Here is a 20,434-nt window from a genome sequence, read left to right as displayed (position 1 = left end):
TTTCACCATGTATGTATTTCATGAAAATTAGAGTATTTTATCAGAGATTATGTGTCTCCAAATTCAGGGGGGAATGAAGTGTAAAACAATCAGCTTCACTTTCCTTGAGCTAGTTTATTGCTTTCTCTGTTATAGTATATTTTGTTTTCAGAAATAACCCTTCTGATTATTCGCAAAGTGAAATCCTTTGCAGTTTGAACACAGGATTACTCAGACCTCCATAGTTGATTTTATTGAGACTAATGGAACAAGATGCTGAAAAAGGTCCAGATCTTACCAAAGGTTAGGCTTGTTCTTAACTCCACTATCTCTGTGATGTAAAATGCATAGTAGTCTTTTCAATTTTGTATTGAATTTTGTGTTGTTAAGTAATGTGGCACACTTTGAACTTGAGAGGGACTCTTGGGAAAATTAAAAGATAAATCAAATAAAAACCCCACATATTTTATCAAAGTGTATGAAAAGTATGTAAGCAAAGGAAGAAAAGTCTGGAATAATCTTTGAAATGAAGCAGCATTAGGAAATTCTACAGTCCGGGCTTGAACTGTTGGAAGCATGTAGAGGAATAATGCATTTAACCAATAAAAATGTATTGTAGGGAGGAATGATAACAGAAATTTGCAAAAGCAGTGAAACATAAAAAAAAAAATAAAATAGAGGAGAAGATAGTCATTACTGACTGAATTTGGAGAAGGGAAGATATTGATGGAAAATATGTCAATTTTATGGAGATAAATAAAAAATTTTGAGGTATTTTTATTAAAAGATGATAGGTATGACCTTATACCTGTGTCACTAATATTGTCAGAGACAGGGAGCCAAATAAAGTGCTAAAACCAGTAGCATTTTGTCATAGAAATGTAAGTTTTAATACTGGAATAAATCACTGTGATAGTTAAAACGCCAGACTATTAAATAAGCTTTGGGAAGACATGGCAGAATGTTAACATACATAGTCCAAATGTCTGGAAGTAGCCTTTTCACAGTAACCTGGATACCATACTGCAGTACATTTCAACATATATTAGAGTTTTCATCATTCAGTAATGCTGTCTAATGCTGAAAGGTGAATTACTAGGTTACTGAAATGAAAGTCTCTGAACTCTAAAAAGGTTTAGATTTCACACATTTGATGGCACACTGATACTGCATAATGATTTTTCTCATTTTACAACACTAGTTTTTTGGTGATAATTCAATTACAGCCGTTTATAAACATTCCTAGTCCTCCTCTGGTATCACTTAGGTTTTAGTTATAATTAGTTTTTTAAATATATAATAAAACATGGAATACAATTTGGAATCCCAGTCAACTTTAAATCATTGTGCTGTGATCTTTAACTGCTAATCTAGTGCTTTCAACACATGGCTTCAAAAAAATGGAGATTCCCTTTTATCCTTGTCAAGTAGAAATTACATTTAAACCTGAGAAAATATCAACCCTATTGTTTTCTCTGTTAAGTGGATCCAAACCAACCAAAAAAGTGTTTGTCTTAGCAAATCTTATTTGCATATGTCTAATCATTGTTTATTTCTTACAGAACTATAAAAGTCAGTTGTGAGTCAGCTATGTTAAAAAGCAGCGGCATGGAGTGGAAAAACATCAATCCAATCCTTTGGTCTGTTAAATATCTTTCATTCCTATTAAGGCTCAGTATAATGCAAAACTGACCTTTGTTAAATCCTTGGCCAGTTGATGTTAGCCCAGCCTTTTTTATTTGTACCAGACTTGAATTTGCATTAGGTGAGAGTTTGTGCCGTAACTTTGGACTGTACCTGTTCTGCCTACTAAGATGCCAGAGTCTGGCACCAGAGGCACCAGTTTCTACTTTTGCATTTAGAAAACCTGTGCCACCAGGTCTGCCTCTGCAGCTTCTCCACCTCTCATCTCCCCAAAAGGGGTTCATCCCACCTCCTCATGATTACATGAAGCAGTCAGTGACAGAATTTTATGACTGTCTTCGAACTCTACGGTATGTTGAAGCGGTCTATGCACATCACCACAGCTAAGACTGCACAGCAACACATAAGATCTGTCAGTGGTGCTTTAGCCCAGCACAGTGTCAGTGCTAGACAGTCAGAGGCGGAAAGAACTGCAACATGGCACTCTTCTAATAAAAATACTTCAAGCTAAGATAAATGGCAGAAGCAGCTTCAATTAGGAGTAATTATGTTGTTGAAATATTTTCAACACTACATGATGCAATTAAACCTTGATCGCCAGTGGTACCCAGCCTCCTTTAAAGAAGGAATAAGTATTCATTATGGAAAGAGAAAATTATATGTAATGCAGAGAGACAGAATATAAAGCAATCAAAATCTAAAACAAAACCAAATACATTACAGAAAACTAATGAACTAGTCAGTAGACAAGATGAATGGCTGACTACCATTCAGAAGGGTCTAGGCTTGAATTTATTTGTACAAGGATTGATTTGTGTAAGAAAGAGCTTCTCTTACGTCTCTTAATACATCCAGTAGAAGTTATTCTTTCAGGTCATGAAAATATATGAGGGTAACCACCGTTCAAACTATTAAAACATACCTTAGATTTTTGCAAAAGACTTACAGCAACTCTGCAAATACTTTCAATAATGTCTAATGGAGATATATACAGTAGCTCAGAAGGGGCAGAGATTTCTCTTTGGGTTAAAACTCTGGTTCCTGCTATCATGACAGCACTACCTGTGACAGTGCTAAATCCATCCTAGGACATTATATTTGATACTCAGTAACACTGAAAGAGAAGAGTGTCCTAGACTCCTTGCTGTGACAGACAGAAGAATTCATGTCTGAAATCCTATAGAATTTCGTACAGACTAGATGCACTCAATCATAATATAAAAATTATTAACTTAGTCAAGTAATTACCCAATTTGATGACCCTTTTTCCATCTTCATTTTATTGATAACACTTATTATTCTTTTCTGGCACATGCACTTAGTCTTCTATTTTTAATTCATGACATAGTTTTTAATTTTTTATGATTCTGTACCATCTAAAATTACATTTTTTGTAAAACAGCTGTTAATGACCATGAGCCACAGAATTAGCCACAGAAGCTAGAAATTGCATGTTCTTTTAAGCTGAGAGCTTTCACTCTGTTTTCTTATGGCAGGAGTATTTTCAACACTTTACTTTGTAATGGTTTGATTTAACTGTCTTGAGTAGAAGGGCTGATCCGTATGATGACAGTAATATTTCAGCTGGTTTGTTTTCTAGATTTTTTTGGTTTGACTTGCTTTTAATTCTGTGAATCATAAATGTCTAATGAGGCACATCTCCCTACTTCCTAAAGTAGGTAATCACTCAATTGACTATACAGAGGCATGTGCTGAAACACAAAGATACTATGCAACTTCCTTGAAATTATGCAGCAAGCTAAAATAATAGAGGAAGGAGGAAAAGGAAAGCTTAGATTTTTGACATTAGTCTCAGGTTCTATTAGAATAGAGCAAGAATGATGAATATGATCCCACAGCATAGAATATACTCAGAACTCTTCTCATTTTCAGTATACAAATGTGCCATGAGGAGATGATGGCTGGAAGGAATGAGGAGACAAACACCTTTTATCTTATACTGTGTGGTTTAAAATATTGGGAAAAGTGCTTTACAAGACTCATTGAGATCAAATTCTTCATGGACAATAATTTCCATAAAGAATTCTATCAATTGTGTATTGATGGGCTTCTAAAAATCTGAGGAAAAACAGTCCTGGTTTGACTTTGTCTTTGCTTTTAGACTTTGCTCCTTTCAGCACAGCTGAGAGACAGACATCATGGGTCAGTAGAAGAAAGAATAGGTCTGTGACCTGTGAAGTTTTAGGCTCTTCCTTCTGCTTTTTCAGCTTAAGAAATTATTAACAGTGTGAGATGAAGCTGCCTCAATGATAATGTATAAGACTGATTCAGTACAGATTCCAGCAGTCTTTTCTCCAGAATCTGGAGGAAGAAGGTAATTCCTGAACATAGTACTTCAAACAAACCTGGCTGCCCTTTCCTGATATAAGAAGAAAACTGAGAAGAGCCCATTTGGGCTGTTAAATGTTATTTTCTCAAAAATTGGGCAAATAGCCCACTTTCTTTTGTTATAATTTGGAATGCCTTTGAAGCAGAAACCTCCAAGGAGGGTCTGAAACAATTTCCAAGAAAAAGACTGTAATTACTTTGTACTGCGTTGTTCAGTGAACTGAAACAAAGCCCCAGGCAAGGGAGAAGTTTGTTTTTGTTGCCCTATAAACTCCATGTATGTCGTGTCACTACCCTGATACACTACTATAAGATGTGTGTAACATGGTCTATATCTCAACCCTGATTGTTGTTGCACATTTTGGTAATGTTGCATCATTTAGCAAGGGGAGCTGCTTTATGGTTGATTCTGTCAAACTGCCATATTTCAGTAAGTTCCACAAGCAATAGCAAACCACTGTGTAAGCATATTTCTGGGAAATAAATAATGATAATTCAAAGTTGAATTATCCTACATACAGTGCTCCAGCCTCAGTGTTGCTCAACATCTCCTAAAACAATTTGAATTCTTAGATCTGCTGAGAAGAAACACAAGATGCATTTTCTAAGACATCAAACTATGAAAGAATTATTCATTCAGAATGCTTTCAAAATTAATTGCTTCTATCAACACAGTCCCTCTTTATCAGTTGCTTCAATGTATTCCAGAAAAGAGCTTGTCCCTTCTGCCATGTTTGAAATGCAAAGCTCTTCTACACCAGGAGTAAGGCCAATGTTAAGGAAGTTGTCTTTTAGCCATGTGATTTATCATGTTGCTAAAGATAGGTAAAGTTTTAAAGGAAAGATCCATTTTAATGAAGTGGATTATTTTCCATAGGTTTAGTAGCTATCCGTTAAAAAAACCCAAAGCAAAGAAAAAAAATCCCTTCTGCCTGAAATTGGAACACTTAACAAATTCATCATAGAGTTTGGACAGCAACTTAGTGTCAGCTCTGGCCCTGCCTCAAGCAGATGTGCTTTAATTCCAGAGGAAACGTGGTGGCTCTTCAGCAAGCTGCATGGCCACCGTCCACTTACAGAAGCGTCTGTTCTGGTTGAAGGGGAAGGGGTTAGCAGGAGCAAAAAGAGAAGTTTTAGATGAGATTACTGCAGAAGAAATAATTGAAGTGGCTGCTTGCAAGCCTGAGATTACGTTAGAAACATAACTAAAATTGATTTAGATCTGTGCTATAGCATTATGATAATGAAGTCTGTGGCCTTACCAAAAGATTATAAACATGACTTTTAAATTCCCTTTGATATTCTTATTACAACTGCCCTTAAATTCATTATGAGTTTCTAGAAGGTCATCTTGTTACTAAACATGCATAGTTGGCACAACTCAATATGCTCTGTTTGAAAAACCAGCTGAGTAAAGAAAAATATTAGAAATAAATATACTGGATATCGAATCTTAGCTTTCATTGTACTTAGTGGATGATCTCAATCTTGATCCCCAAAACTCATCAACACCATCATAAATTTTATCTGTAAACTACATTGTTCCTTCTATTATAAGAATGTTTGTTGCTTTCCACAGGACTTGAATCTTTTGCCCGTAAATGTTGCTCATCCGTTAAATTTGCTCTGTCAGCAATAGCTTCATATTTAAAAACTTTGGGGTCTTTTTACTTTTTGGTGGATTATTTTAGTAAAAGAATGCTTGGACATAGCAGAAGTGTTAATCAATACCTGTGTTTGTTATGTTTGTTAAAGTTTGAAGGAATGTAGAAAGTTTCAAAGGAGGCATACATTTCAATCAAATTATTTTAATGTTGCATTTCTGAAGTGCAAAACTAATTCAGTACAGTAAAAACATGAGTTAATGGTCTGGAAAAGGTAAGATTGTTTAATCTCTACTTAAGAGCAGTTTACTTACTCTCAATAGTCTGGCTGTTTTATGAGGGCATTGGAAGTAATACACTTTTTCAATATTATGATCTTTCTCTTAAAGCTGGAGAATATTCTTAGCTAACTTTGTTAAATAAAAAATTACTTAAGAAAGTTATGAGGGATTTTATTCAGAATATGCATACATATAGAAACTCTTGTGCCTCCTAGTACTTGTAGAATGTCAAGAGACTAAAAGTTGTGTATAGTACACAGATGTTAGGAAAATATGATATATATTTAATATGGCAAAAAATGTACACAGGTGTTAAAATCTGATATATATGGCTGATATAATATCTGATGTAATATGGCTGTCCTGGTTTCAGCTGAGATAGAGTTGATTTTCTTCCTACTAGCTGGTACAGTGCTGTGCTTGGGATTTAGTGTGGGAATAATACTGATAACACACTGATGTTTTAGTTGTTGCTAAGTAGTTCTTATCCTAAATTAAGGATTTTTCAGTTTCCCATGCTCTGCCAGTGTGGAGGTGCACAAGAAGCTGGGAAGGACCATGGCCAGGACAGCTGACCCCAACTAGCCAAAGGGCTATTCCATACCATAGAGCGTCATGCTCAGTGTATAACCTGGGGAAGTTGACTGGGAGAGGCCAACTTGGCCCCTCTGCTCAGGCAGCCCCCCAACTGCTCAGGCATCGGTCAGTGGGTGGTGAGCAATTGTATTGTGCATCACTTGTCTTTTCTTGGGTTTTATTTATCTCTCTCTTATGATATTCTTTTTCATTACTATTGTTATATTTTATTTTTTTATTATTGTTGTTATTAATATTATTTAATTTAGTTATTAAACTGCTGTTATCTCAACCCATTAGTTTTACTTTTATTTTCCAATTCTCCTCCCCATCGCACTTGGAGGGAGGAGGAGTGAGCGAGCAACTGCATGGTGCTTAGATGCTGGCTGGAGTTAAACCACAATAATGTCACATGTCAGAATGGAATAGAGTCTTTGACTCTTCAGCAGTTTTATCTGTATCTCTTTCAGACTATTGAAGCAGTAAGGGTTCTTTATGTTCCTAGGAGCAAGTCTGCCCTGATAGCTGTCAGAAATGCCATATCTCCAAGCAATGTCAGCCAGGCTTTCTAAGGATCACTAAATTTGCAGAAATTTATGCAGGTTAAGAGGAACTGAAAGCCTTCAATAGACCGCTCAGTAATGCTAGCTTCATCCTTCCTCACTTTCCCTTTTAAACTGCTAAGCAGCCTAAGACACATGACAACTTTTTGGTGATATTCAAATGTAAACATCTGCCTCAAGGTACCAGAAAGACATCTTTAGATAGCTATAGATTAAGATGGTCTAATTCAGAAATCCTGGAAAACTAACAGCTTCAACTAATTTCCAAAACTCAATCAAATTTTAAACTATATAAATATGTCCTTAGAAAAACTATTATAATCCATATTTGAAAGTATCTGCCAGGTAAATTCTTTGGAAGATACCGTCCTATGTTAAAGTTCAGTTTTCACAAAAAAAAGAGAAAGTCATCAAGATGGTGATATTTGATATCTATTGATTTATTTATTATGTTATTTATTTATTTTTAAGTGATGAGTGATTAGATGAGGTAGACCCTCCTGGAAGCAGGTGGCAGATTGCTGCTGCAGAGGACCAAATGATCATTCCCTTGCAGGAGTGGAGACTAGATAGGTTGAGGCATAGGGCAGGCACATACAGAGACAAAGCAATGTGTTGGCAGCCTGCAACTATGAAGACACTATTGAGAAGAGAAGCGAGCAGTCAGGCTGAGGTGGCAGAGACTGTCAATGCAAAGCTTGTTACATCTCAGATACCTTCTGTAGTACAAAGCAAGGAAACTGTGAGAAGGAAGAGATTTTTTTATCTAATCTGTCTGTCTTAAATGACTGTCTTGATTTAAGAAGTATTATGGTTTATATATCCTAATAAAGCCAAATTGATCTAAAAGGCATCTTATGTTTCAGGGTGTTCATTATAAAGAAAAATTTTAGATAAACTTCCTTAAAGCTCTGTCTGACTCTGGGTCTTGCCACAAAGATCTACAAGTAAAAACCACTTTGCATATGATCAAGGAAAGAAAGAATATTACTAATAAAACAAGTATGCTTCATTATTATGTTAATGAGATTTTTATGATTATGCAATACATGTGAAATAGTATAGGTTGCAAAGACCATATACCTCTTTAGATCATTTCTTCTTGCATTAGTACAGAACCAAATGCAATTTAGAGCACAGCAAAAGTAGCTTTGGGACATCAGTGCTTGAAGTGTGGGGTTTAGAAAAAATGTAGGTGGTTGTATGACAGATCCTCTGGTTTTCAAAACTCTGGTGTCGCCTCTTGGTCACTTGTAAATAGTCATTCAAAAGCCACTGAAGTCAACAAGAATAATTCAGTGAATTTCAGATTGGATTAATATTACATGATTACTTTTATTACATTATCCAGATGTAGAAAATCATTACAGTCTGAAGAAAGGAAACTAAACTGTCTGTACCACAGGATTTCAGGAAAATAATGGAAATTCTGGGGGGTGCTAACAATTAGAAAACTGATAGTCCCCCAAAACAGTGTTTTAAAATGAGAATGTTGTTCTCTATGAACAATATAATGAGAATGTTCTACTCTACAAAGAACAGTCATATTCCATCATTCTAGGTGGTGCCTACACGAGCAGTTAGGTTTGCTCTTTATTCCATTCCCAGACCCTTGCACACTTTGCATATATGCTAATTAATCTCTGAGCTCTTCTAAAGAAACTCAATTGCTTCCCTCAAAGAGAATACCTGATCACAGATGATGGGATAGTGTGCTTCAGGGCCTCTTCTAAACATGTCCATCAGGGATATGGATTATGCCACGTTTGGCTCTCCTGAAGATGACATACACTGTATTTGGAGACCTTTCCCTTCAAACGCCTCGTGCCTTGCTCCAGAAGACATCACGCACAGCTGTGGCATCTTGCTGTACAAACACTATTCTGGTGGGCTGCAAGAACAGTTATTTCGGTACTGTGACATGAGAAACTACAAACACAGAATTATGTCTCATGACTACAAGGAGTAGTAAAGAGTGGTTTGGAGAAGATACAGGCCAAGTGCTATGGAAAGTGACGGAATTCAGTTTGTTCTAGAGTGTGGCAGTCTGAAAATATTGAACATGATCCAGTCCCCAGCAATTCACTGGGGACTTCGGTTCTTCTTCTGAGTACTATTCATAACACAGTATAGATAATTCTTTAGTAATTTTTTAAAGATTTTTTTCATTGAAATATAGTAGAGGTTTTGAAATTCATTATAAACCTCAGAACTTCCTGCAGAGTCAAGTGTTCACATGAATTCCTAATGGACCAAAACTTTCAAAATAACACATTTCATATTTATAGAAATTAGTTTAATATGAGAGTGCTGTAACAGCTGAGACATGGAAACACCTTGCTGAGCCCCTCATATGATTTTTGAAACACTGTGTATAGCAAAATGCACTACAGGTGCAAAAGTTTACCCATACGTCTTCATTTAGAAACACCCTTAAACAGTAATCACCCTAATTTAGTAGCTTCACCTTTACTATGTAGATTTTAATAGCAGCTGGCCTTGTTTAGTAGCTGCAGTTATTTAATAGCTGCACCTTTACCATGGACCTTTTCCATGCAAGCCGTAGGGGAAAGTAATTAAATTTAATGAAAACTGTGCTTTCCAAACAAGGATATATGGTTAGTCATATAAAATGGTCAGTAGGCTAAATCATTTGTGGAGAAATTATCCACAGTCCAAAGGTTAAAGTACTGTAGCTCAAAATATAAATTAAGACTGAAGTGTAAAGAACATGAATTGCAGAGTTTCCTTGATGACAGCAACATAGTGACTATGCCCTTACAAGGCTACAAGCTCAGGAGCTCATGAGACCATCACTCAGTGAATGAAGATGGAGGTTGCTTTCTAGAGCACTGTGGAAATGCACAGTCCTTCAAAATAAGCATCAAAAGGAGAATCTGATTCTCACACTATATCTTGCTTCTCCTGCCCTGTTAGGGGTATACTCAGCACCAGCCTTTGCACTTCTGCTCCCTGTATTATGTTAGACAAGGACAGAGTTCACAGTTTAAAGTGATTTAAGGAATAGAAAGAAACAATGAACTATTGATTTGCTAGCAGGGACATGATAACAGCACAAGGAAGAAACAAAAGAAAATGTTGGTCTTAAAATTATCTCTTTTTTTAAGAATGATTGAAAGCTCTTTTGAAAAAATGTCAAGTTCCTTTTTTTTATTAGTGTTAGGCCAGAGGCAGTTAAAGACACATGGCCTCTTTGCTAAAGAGGTGGTCACATTTCACTTTTTTGATCAAAGAACACAACAGTCATTTGCTTGTGGTGGGTCACAAGGAAATAGAATTTTCTTTTTTTGTAAGGGAATTACAAAAATTCAAAGTAATCTTCTTTTTTTTTTTTTTTATAAAACATGTTTTCTTTATGTTGAAACAGCTTTGCTTTCTGCTAATGACAACACTGGTACTACCTCTGGAAATACTTCTTCAACTCAGAACACTATATTCTGGGAATGTAAGCTACAGTAAAATGTGTTGGGATTTTACTTACTAAAAGGTTCCCTACCATTGCCATCATGGTAGCATAGAAATTTCATTACTGGTATTGTTGCTGCTTAATATACAAAACATTAATGGAGCAATAGCACTATGAGATTTTTATATGTTTTATATTTCAGTTCTCTCATATTGCTGTGCAAAATGTGCAAGCTTTTCCAGCAGATAAAGTGATGTACAGCAGCGGTGAGATAAAAGCCGCAAACAGCAGTTATGAGATGCTTTTGATCAAAAAAAAGTACTTCATTTGAATGATAAGCCTCAGAAATTCACCTCACCTTGTAAATGTGCACAAATTTATTCTTTGTTGCACAGCAGTAGCAATTAACTGAAAATATATTGATTTGAGTTACTAGTTCTCTCTTTTCTGAGAACTGAAAATACTAATTAAGCTATCCCTACATGGATACTTTCATTGCTGTGATATTTCTGCTTTATCGGAATAAAAAAAAAAAAAAAGGCAATTTTTACTTATGTATATCCTTGGAAAACCTGATATTAATGTATTTCTGGTTGGTAGTGTGCAAAGAATAATACATTTGGTTTGATTATTTTAGAGGAATGCATTGCAGCTTCTAGTCTTTACACTGTCGCTGGAATAATAGGAATATGTCACGGTTTTACTCAGTTTTGTAGCAATCCTGCTTATGTTTCTATCTTCTTGTATATACAGTGTGCAGGCCTTTTCTAGCCCAGCAGTTTAAAGTGTAATGCTTATCATTGGCAATGAAAGATGTGCTTTCAGCAGCGAGCGTCTTGCCGTTGGTCTAGGTTCCCAGCTTTCTTTGATAAAAGCAATAGTGACTTTTTAACTGACTACCTTTTATTAGGTTCATAATCTGTGAACCTGTGCTAACCAGCCCTGAGAGTCCAAGAGGTTATTCCTCCTGACAGAGCATGCACATTTTCATTCAGAAAATGAGAGAATTTCCAAGGTAGGTGCAAGAAATGCAAGATGTTGTGTCTCAGTTGTGTGTTTGCTCAGCACAGCCCACCCTGAGCCTTCTGTTTAGCCACTGGCAGTCATTTTATGGCAAGAGCAGCAGTTAATGGCCCCTGTACCCTTAGAACTATTGCCTGGTATAACCTCTCCACATGCAATGCTGTAGCAGTAATACTGATCTGCACCACCATGAAAAATGTCACAAACTCTGAATTCTTGGTAAGAGTCTTTCTCTCATTCGGACTAGACATTTCATTCTAGGCTGATACACTGATAAGCATATTTCTGTGAAACGTTTTTCATTTTGACAAGTGGGAATTCCTCATCCACTCCCAAGAGATGCGTTTTGTCAAAAAAGTTTTGGTCAATTCTGTCTGAGAGTACTCATCTATCATTTACCTAGTTGCCTTTATTTTTTTGTTTTTTCTCGCAGATGTGGCTATGTGGTACACCCTATCTCTCTGAAAAACACAATATTCTGTTTCAAAGCCAGGTCACAAATGTGAAGATAAAAAGAAGAAATATAATGCACACTGATAAGTGTGCTCTACCCCTTGTTCCCCATTACAAACATTATCATAGCAACCTGTGTCCTGTCCTCTAACCTACCCTGCCTTTCTCAATTGCATGTCAGGTGACCATGCCCTCTGATGCACAAAATGTCCAGTTAGCTAACGACCCAAGGGCTTTCTCACCTTCCTACGGGTTGCAGTCCATGGAAAACATAGCTGAGGTAATAATCAGGCCCATAAACTGTAATATTACCATAGGAGTATTAATATGTTACAGATTTCTGAGACAAAATAATAAAAAGGAGGAAAGAAATTTCCCTTGCTATGAGAAATAATGATTTCTCCAGTCTTTTTGAAGAAACATTATATAAGAGAAGCTGTATTTACATTGTGGAGTCATTCTTAATATTTCTTATCTGCAACATCATCTTTTGGAACTGATTTTTATAGCGAACACATGGCAGAATACCTTGCTTGTGAGCAGACATCTTTTCTTCTAAATGTGAAACTGCTGACAGTCTTACCAGCAGTACCTGAAATGCAGTTTGTGAGGCTGGGATGGGGAAGGAGAGAGAAAAACACTATCTGGTCTGGATTTTATTAACACATATTATTCCATTGCCCTCAGCTTGTGGCAGAACTGGACTTCCCATATGATGTACAGTTGCTACAGGTGTGGATGCAAAAAGGCCTTGGCAGAAGTTGTTAGCTTTTAAAGACCATGGGATGATTTTGTCCAGCTTTAAACCAATTCTCAGATATAAAGAGGGTTAGACATTTTGGCCACTGTGAACAGGAATGAGCACTAACAAAGGCGGCTTGCTAAAGCTTACAAGGGAAGGATAATGTTTAGGTGAACCAGGAAATGCACTGACTTTGTTGTTTTTAATATTTTTGCTTCTACCGACACACCCTTGCACGAGTAACCTATACTATTGTTTTGTAGAAGTTGATTTTGGAGAATTTAATCTGTGACCTTCCAAGGGGAAGGCTGTGTAGGGGTTTTGCGTATGAGTAGGCCTGCCATGTTATTGCAGTTGTAAGGAAGGAGGGCCTGAAAATAAAAAATCCAATGTATGAGTGTAGGACCATGCATTTCCATCAAAAGATAGCTAAGTGTGAAATGAGCTACCTAAATGGGTACTCAGCAGGTTTCAACAAAATCTAAAATACCACTTTCTCTCTAGCATTACAGTTCAGTTGCTCCCTCAAAATCTGAAGTCAAGTAATTTACAAGACTTCATCTTTTGTTGTATTTTTCACAGTGTCTTAATAGAATATATTGTGTATCTGTAACAGAAGACTTATGGTTAGAGTCAATAGTTCACAATTTTCCTTGGAGATGGACGCAAGTTATTTGACAAGTTCAAGGGAAGCCTACAGCACTACAGCCTTACTGTTTAGTGGTTATTGGAACATGTAGATGTGTTTTGACAATTCAGATTTCCTCGTGCCCTTTTTAATTATTAGCTGTTTTATCAGACAAGCAAACAAGATGCATAAGTTTAATTTTTATTACCTTTAAAGATATAATATGCAATATATGCAATATAATATTTTTTGCACTTATTTACTGTAATTAACAGTAATAGCAGTGTGAGTCATAATTTCATTAAAAATGATCATTCTAATTTATTAAAATACTTGTTTTGATAATGCATTCATCATATAGACTACATCTCAGCGTAGTGTGGAGACCGTACAGTGCTTACTAAATTTATTAGTGTTATAAATGGTTACAGTAAAAATAAATTGATAGGCAGAATAGCAAAAAGGAAAAAAAAAAGAAAGGCTTTTATCAATTCATATCTGTTAAAGTGAAGGAGAAGTTTTCTGTTGACTTCTGTTGTCTTCGGATTCAGGTCCTGCAAAAAGGAGCCCTTGAGCTATGTAGAATCTGTGAGGTGAATTAAAGGGCAAATAGCGTTTCAGGTAGCTGCTATAAAACTATCACAGAATTGCTGTTCAGTAGAACAGAGAGGGAGTTATGATCCTCTGGTATCTTAATTTTTATTAAGATCAGATGGATCTGGATTAAAATACCTGAGAATCTGCTACCTATTAGTATTTGCAAAGATGAGAGCATCTCTTCATATTTAAAAAATATAAATTAAATACCTTGATTCTAGGTACTGAACTGATCTGCCAACTCTGTTGAAATAAAAGGAAATATCAGCATTAAACATATAATCTCTCTGTAAACCTAAGTATAGATACAGATCTCTATATTTGGCCATCTATATTTGAAAACTGTGACGTGTTTTTCAAAATATTCTGAAGTATCTAAGGGCCAAGACTGGATCTTTTGAAATATTTACTAAACTACATGTTTGGTTTTTTGCAGAATTAAATGCAAGAAATATATATTTAGGCTGAGTATCTCTAATGTACTGAGTTCAGTATTACCACTTCAAAATTAGTTCCTGTTATTTGTCATCTTGTACTAGACATTATAATTAGTATTTTCTTTATGTAGCAGTATTTCACAGCTTTTGCATGAAGCTGGATTCAGAACGTCCAAAAATTAATTGTGCTAGTTTTGAAATTATTCTTGAGCAAATCCTAATAATTTTATAAGTAAGAGGCTTCTTTGGGTTTTGTTTTGGTGGGCACTTTGATAAATTAACTTAGGTTTTATTGAGCAAAGGAGTGTCTGGCAGTTAGTAAAATACATGGTAACAGATTCACTCTGTTACTTGCTGAGTAGTGTAAATGTTGCAAATTTCCTTCACCAATCTTGAGATCAAACTCTTTTATAGATAATGGATGTGTTGAGTTAAATTACATGAATATGCCTAAGGTGGTTTCTTCTTGTATCAAGCAGCGAAGTCTGTACTAGTCTCAGAATTCTTATGTCTGTGGTAATCCTTTCCTTGCTAAAATTTTGAAATTGCTTTTTTACTTCTATGAATAATTCTATCAATAAGTCTTATGTACTACTCATACTTTTAATAAAGTGTGGCAGCATAGTACAGCATTAACCACATTGTAGCCAGCAAGAAATCTATTTCCGATTATAAATAAGAATTATAACCTTTATTTGTATTTCATATTATTCCTTCCCTCTTCTCCTAAAATGAAATATCTGAAAGGTGACTGTCCACATCTTGGTTCAAAGCATGATTCTCCAAGAATTTTAGAAAAATTTAAAAGGGCTTTTAATGGTATTTGGGTCATACAATCGGCTAGTATAAAGCAATCTACTCTTACTAAAGCTGATGGAACTAAATTGATAAATATTGGATAAGGACCACAGTATTCAAATCCTTACCTTTTTTCTGGTAAGCTGAAGAATCACTTCCATTGTCTTTGCTGCTTTTCATTTGCCTTTAATTTCTAAAATGATTTGGTTTATGATCATAAAGTTGTGGGATTTTTGCTAGTCTCACCAAAGAAAAAACCCTTTTAACATTAAAGATGTGGTTGGGGAAATAAAAAGTCAAATAAAAACCTTGTGACACATTATGCATAAATGTACAATGTAGTGTGAGCAGGGAAGGAGTGAAATATGGCTCTGTGGGATAAGGACATTAAAATGACAGAAATAGTGAAGAAAGTCATCTCTCCCCACCTCCCCTTTTATTCTTATAGTAAAAATGAAACTCTTATGAGAGCAGTGCAAAACAGACCACCTTACTTTATATATAAAGTTTAATAAAAACAAATAGTGCAATCTGCAGTTGCCTTTTCCTGCTTCTTCATGAGCACAATTTCCATGAGACCCTAACACAGTGTTCAGGAAGTGCCATGCTTGATGTCGTAAGATGGCAAAAACGTTATGATTTCCATGAAGCCATACCAGTATTATCTTTCATTAACCCTTATACTTTCTGAATGGTAGAGTTCATTGGTTCTTCCTTTCTTATTGACATCCCTCCATCCCACCCTCAGCTGTAGGACCGATTGGCCTGAGATCTTACTGGTTTAGAAGCTGAAAAGAAGTGATCACTCCTGGTGATTACACTGATATGGATTCTTCATACAGAACCTAAACCTTGAAGGCATTATGGGTTAATAAAGTTAGATAGACTTAACCATTTTTCAGAGACAACACTTTGTAGAAGGGAAGGTACAGTTAAGTAAAGTAACAAAGGAAGTCAGAAACAGGAGAGGAGAGGAGAGAAGGGGAGGGTCCCTCAGCCTCCTCCTCCCCAAACCAGACAAACCCAGAGCCCTCAGCTTCTCCTCACAAGACATGCCTCCAGCCCCTTCACTAGTTTTGGTGCCCTCCTCTGGACACATTCAAGTACCCTCACATCCTTTTTAAACAGTTGGACCCAGAACTTCACACAATACTCAAGGTGAGACTGCACCAGTGCTAACTACTGCACAATAATCCTCTCTTTTGACCAGCTGGTTACGCTGTGTTTGATGAACCTCAGGATGTGGTTTGCCCTCTTGGCTGCCAGGGCACACCGTGCTGACTCTTGTTCATCCTCCTGTCAACCAGCAGCCCCAAACCCCTTTCTGCAGGGCTGCTCTTCAGCCACTCCTCTCCTAATTTAGACTTCTGCCCTGTGTTGCTTTGTCCCAGGTGCAGAATCTGGCATTTGTTCTTGTTCAGAATCACGCCACTGATGATTGCCCAATACTCCAATCTGTCCATATCCCTCTGCAAGGCCTCTTGTCCCTCGAGAGAGTCAACAGCACCTCCCAGTTTAGTATCATCCACAAACTTATTAACAATGCATTCAACTCCTGCCTCCAGATCATTGATAAAAAGATTGAACAGAACTGACCCTAGAATTGAGCCCTGAGGAACAGCGCTGGTGACTGGTCACCAGCCAGATGTAACCCTGTTCATTACAACCCTTTGATCCCTGCCCTTCAGCCAGTTCTTCACCCAGCACACCATGACCTTGCTCATCTCACAGTTGGACAACTTGTCCAGAAGGATGCTGGGAGGGACAGTACCAAAATCAAGAAAAACTACCTCCACTGCCTTCCCTTCACCCACTAGGCAAGTGACTTTATCATAGAAGGATATCAAATTATTTAATATGTACTTGTTATATATTATAAATATACATTATTATATAATATTTTATTTATAATAGTATAAATTTTTTTTTTTTTTCCTGGAAGAGACACATTTAAGCAATCATTAACCTCAACCTTTATTTATATATCTAAGGTTCATCTATATAGTACCTCATTACAGAAAACTGACCTGGCCCAAATGACCAGAACAGACTTGTTGGTGCTGGTACACATGGCTACAAAGGAATGCAGAGCTCGTTTCACAGCTACCTACTAGCATGGTGCCTATTATAAAGGAAGCTGGACAGAGTCGTAGTCTCAAAGCTGATGTCTCAGAACTGGACAAACTATCAGCACTTGACGCTGACCTCTAAAGCCTCTGACTACCTCCGAGTAGTTTACATTACCTGTCCTCTGTAGGCTTGACAATTACAGGTGTCTTGGGCAGCTCATACACACACAAGTCAATCACAATAAGGGCTACCAGAGCAAGAAACAACAAATGGATTATACTGGCAGTCAGTCTTGCTCTCCTTGAGATAAGAGCCAGGGAGTTTGGCGTCATTATAGGGGTTTGGCTACTGGATGATAACTCAGAGGACTTTTGCTTGCTTACTTTTTCCATGAACCTGTTTCAGGGACAGCTGGCTAATACAGTCAGTCTGTGAAATTGGTCACTGCTGGGTTGATTTGACCCCTCTGTGAATCTTTCTCCTCCAAGAGAAGCATGCTGGTAGGGAGCTGCTGTCTTTCTTCTGCTCCAGATACCTGTTATTCCCCACTTTGAAACTCTGTCTGTTCAGGCACAGTAAGAATGGTAAATTCTCCCCATGGACTGGTTGTTTAGATCTTCAGCTATGAAATTTCTTCTATCCCATGTCCCACTGTGTTTTATGCCTGGATTTAGGGCATTTACAATTTTGGGAGCAGCTTCTCTTCTGCTCACAAAAGGACCAGAAAACTACCTGCTCAGAATAAGAGCAGCATGAGATTGATTGTTAAAAGGGAAACATATTTCACCAGCAGACATTAGTTGAAGGGCAGACAGAAGGTAACAATTGTTAACTAGGGAATGCATTCAAGATTAGAACTGAAGCTGTGTCAATACCTGATTTTGCAGTTTAATAGCCAAAAGTTCATGTCCACTCTCTCACTGATTCAGAAAGATAATTTTAACAGAAGTCTCTTATCTTCCAAAAGAATATTTTAGTCATCTTATTGGCTATATAGTATTCATAAGTATTATTTTCTCTCCCATTTCCACTCTTCCATTCTGCAGTAAACAGATAAATATTCTCTCAACCAGAGAGAACATGTAGCTGTTCATGAGAAATCTGCTCAGAAGCAAGAAACAGAAGTCAAAATTCCTGCTCTGAAATAGAACTCAACCTTAGTCCACAAGCTCCTGAGAGAATATGTTTTCTGAGGAGGCCATAGGGCAGTAGTTTTCAGCATTTTGTTTGAGGAGCACTAGACTCCTACAGTTTAGTGGTAAGAGCCCCTCAGAGGATAACTGAGAAGAAGAACCTATTGCTAGTAGACTTCAGTTCACTATACAGAGTTTGCTTCTCAGCTGGACAGCATTGTAAGGCTGGGCAGATTTTGAAAAGTAATTTTTATAGGGAAATTTTAAACAAGGATTCCTAGGTGTCTTCTCTTTACACCCTGACCCTGACATGGTGATTTTGAACAAGAAAGCATAGTTTAAATGCTTTCGAAGTCCCTTCATGTGTAATACTTCTTCATTCCCATTGGAAGGAGCTACAGGAACAGCTGATGAATGGAAAATTCAGTGGAAAGCAGATCAACAAAAAGTAGTAGAGGCATTCAAATCTGCTTCTGAACCTGCAGATAGGGTAGGTTCAGGGAAGACTTTTTTATTTGTGTGGAATGAAAAAACAATTTGGGAGAGCAGATGATCCACCTCATAGCGTATCACCTGATAAGTTTTGGAATGAATAATATATGTCATTATAAATAATTTAAACACAGGATGGAATTAAAAATAAACCTACTGCTATGAATAAGTGATCTATGATTCCTGAAGATTGTGGGAGATAATTTCTTGTCACAAGTATTCAGTGAGCCAGCTAGGAAAGATGCCCTCCTAGACTTAGTGTTTGTGAATAGAGAAGGGCTCACAGGACATGTAATGCTAGGTGGTTGTCTTGGCCACAGTGATGAGATGGCTGAGTTTAGAGGTTTTGGTGTAATGAGAGAACAGCGTAGCAGAGTTGCTACCCTGAATTTCAAGAGAGCAAACTTTAAGTTACTCAGGGAGCTAGTTAGCAGTGTCCCCCTGGGAAACCTTTTGATGACTTAAGGGTCCACGAGTGCTGGTCAGTTTATAAGAACCACATATTGAAAGGACAGGAGAAGGCAATCCTCTTGTGTTGGAAATAAACAACTGGGGCAGAAGACTAGCCTGGCTGAACAGGAAACTACTCTTGGAACTCAGGAGGAAAAAAGAAATTGTATGATCTCTGTAAGCAAGGTCAGGCTTTGCAGAAAGGCTACAGAACCATGGTTTCAATATGCAGGGAGAAGGCCACCACCAGCGCTGTTCCTCAGGGCTCAATTCTAGGGTCAGTTGTCTTCAATATTAGTATCAATGATCTGGAGGCAGGAGTGAACAAATGACAGATTCTGCACCCGGAACACAACTCTAAATTAGGAGAGGAGTGGCTGAAGAGCAGCCCTGCAGAAAGGGGTTTGGGGCTGCTGGTTGACAGGAGGATGAACAAGAGTCAGCACGGTGTGCCCTGGCAGCCAAGAGGGCAAACCACATCCTGAGGTTCATCAAACACAGCGTAACCAGCCGGTCAAAAGAGAGGATTATTGTGCAGTAGTTAGCACTGGTGCAGTCTCACCTTGAGTATTGTGTGAAGTTCTGGGTCCAACTGTTTAAAAAGGATGTGAGGGTACTTGAATGTGTCCAGAGGAGGGCACCAAAACTAGTGAAGGGGCTGGAGGCATGTCTTGTGAGGAGAAGCTGAGGGCTCTGGGTTTGTCTGGTTTGGGGAGGAGGAGTCTGAGGGGTGACCTCACTGCTCTCTGCAGCTTCCTGGGGAGGGGAAGGGCAGAGGGAGGTGCTGAGCTCTTCTCCCTGGTAACCAGCGCCAGGATGCGTGGGAATAGCTCAAAGCTGCATCCATCATGGGAGGTTTGGACTTGACATGAGGAAACATTTCTTTACCAAGATAGCGGTCAAACCCTGGAACAAGTTTCCTGGAGAGGTGGTTGATGCCCTGTGCCAGTCAGTGGTTGAGAGGCATATGGGCAATGCCCTTAATACCATGCTTTATCTTTGGTCACCCCTGAAGCAGTCAGGCAGCAGGACGAGATGGTTGTTGTAGGTCCCTTCCAGATGAACCTATTCTATTCTATTCTATTCTATTCTATTCTATTCTATTCTATTCTATTCTATTCTATTCTATTCTATTCTATTCTATTCTATTCTATTCTATTCTATTCTATTCTATTCTTCTTCCTACCT

The sequence above is a fragment of the Strix aluco genome, chromosome 1 (genome assembly GCF_031877795.1).
Source record: "Strix aluco isolate bStrAlu1 chromosome 1, bStrAlu1.hap1, whole genome shotgun sequence".
Lineage (NCBI taxonomy): Eukaryota > Metazoa > Chordata > Aves > Strigiformes > Strigidae > Strix > Strix aluco.
This window is presented reverse-complemented; position numbering follows the sequence as displayed.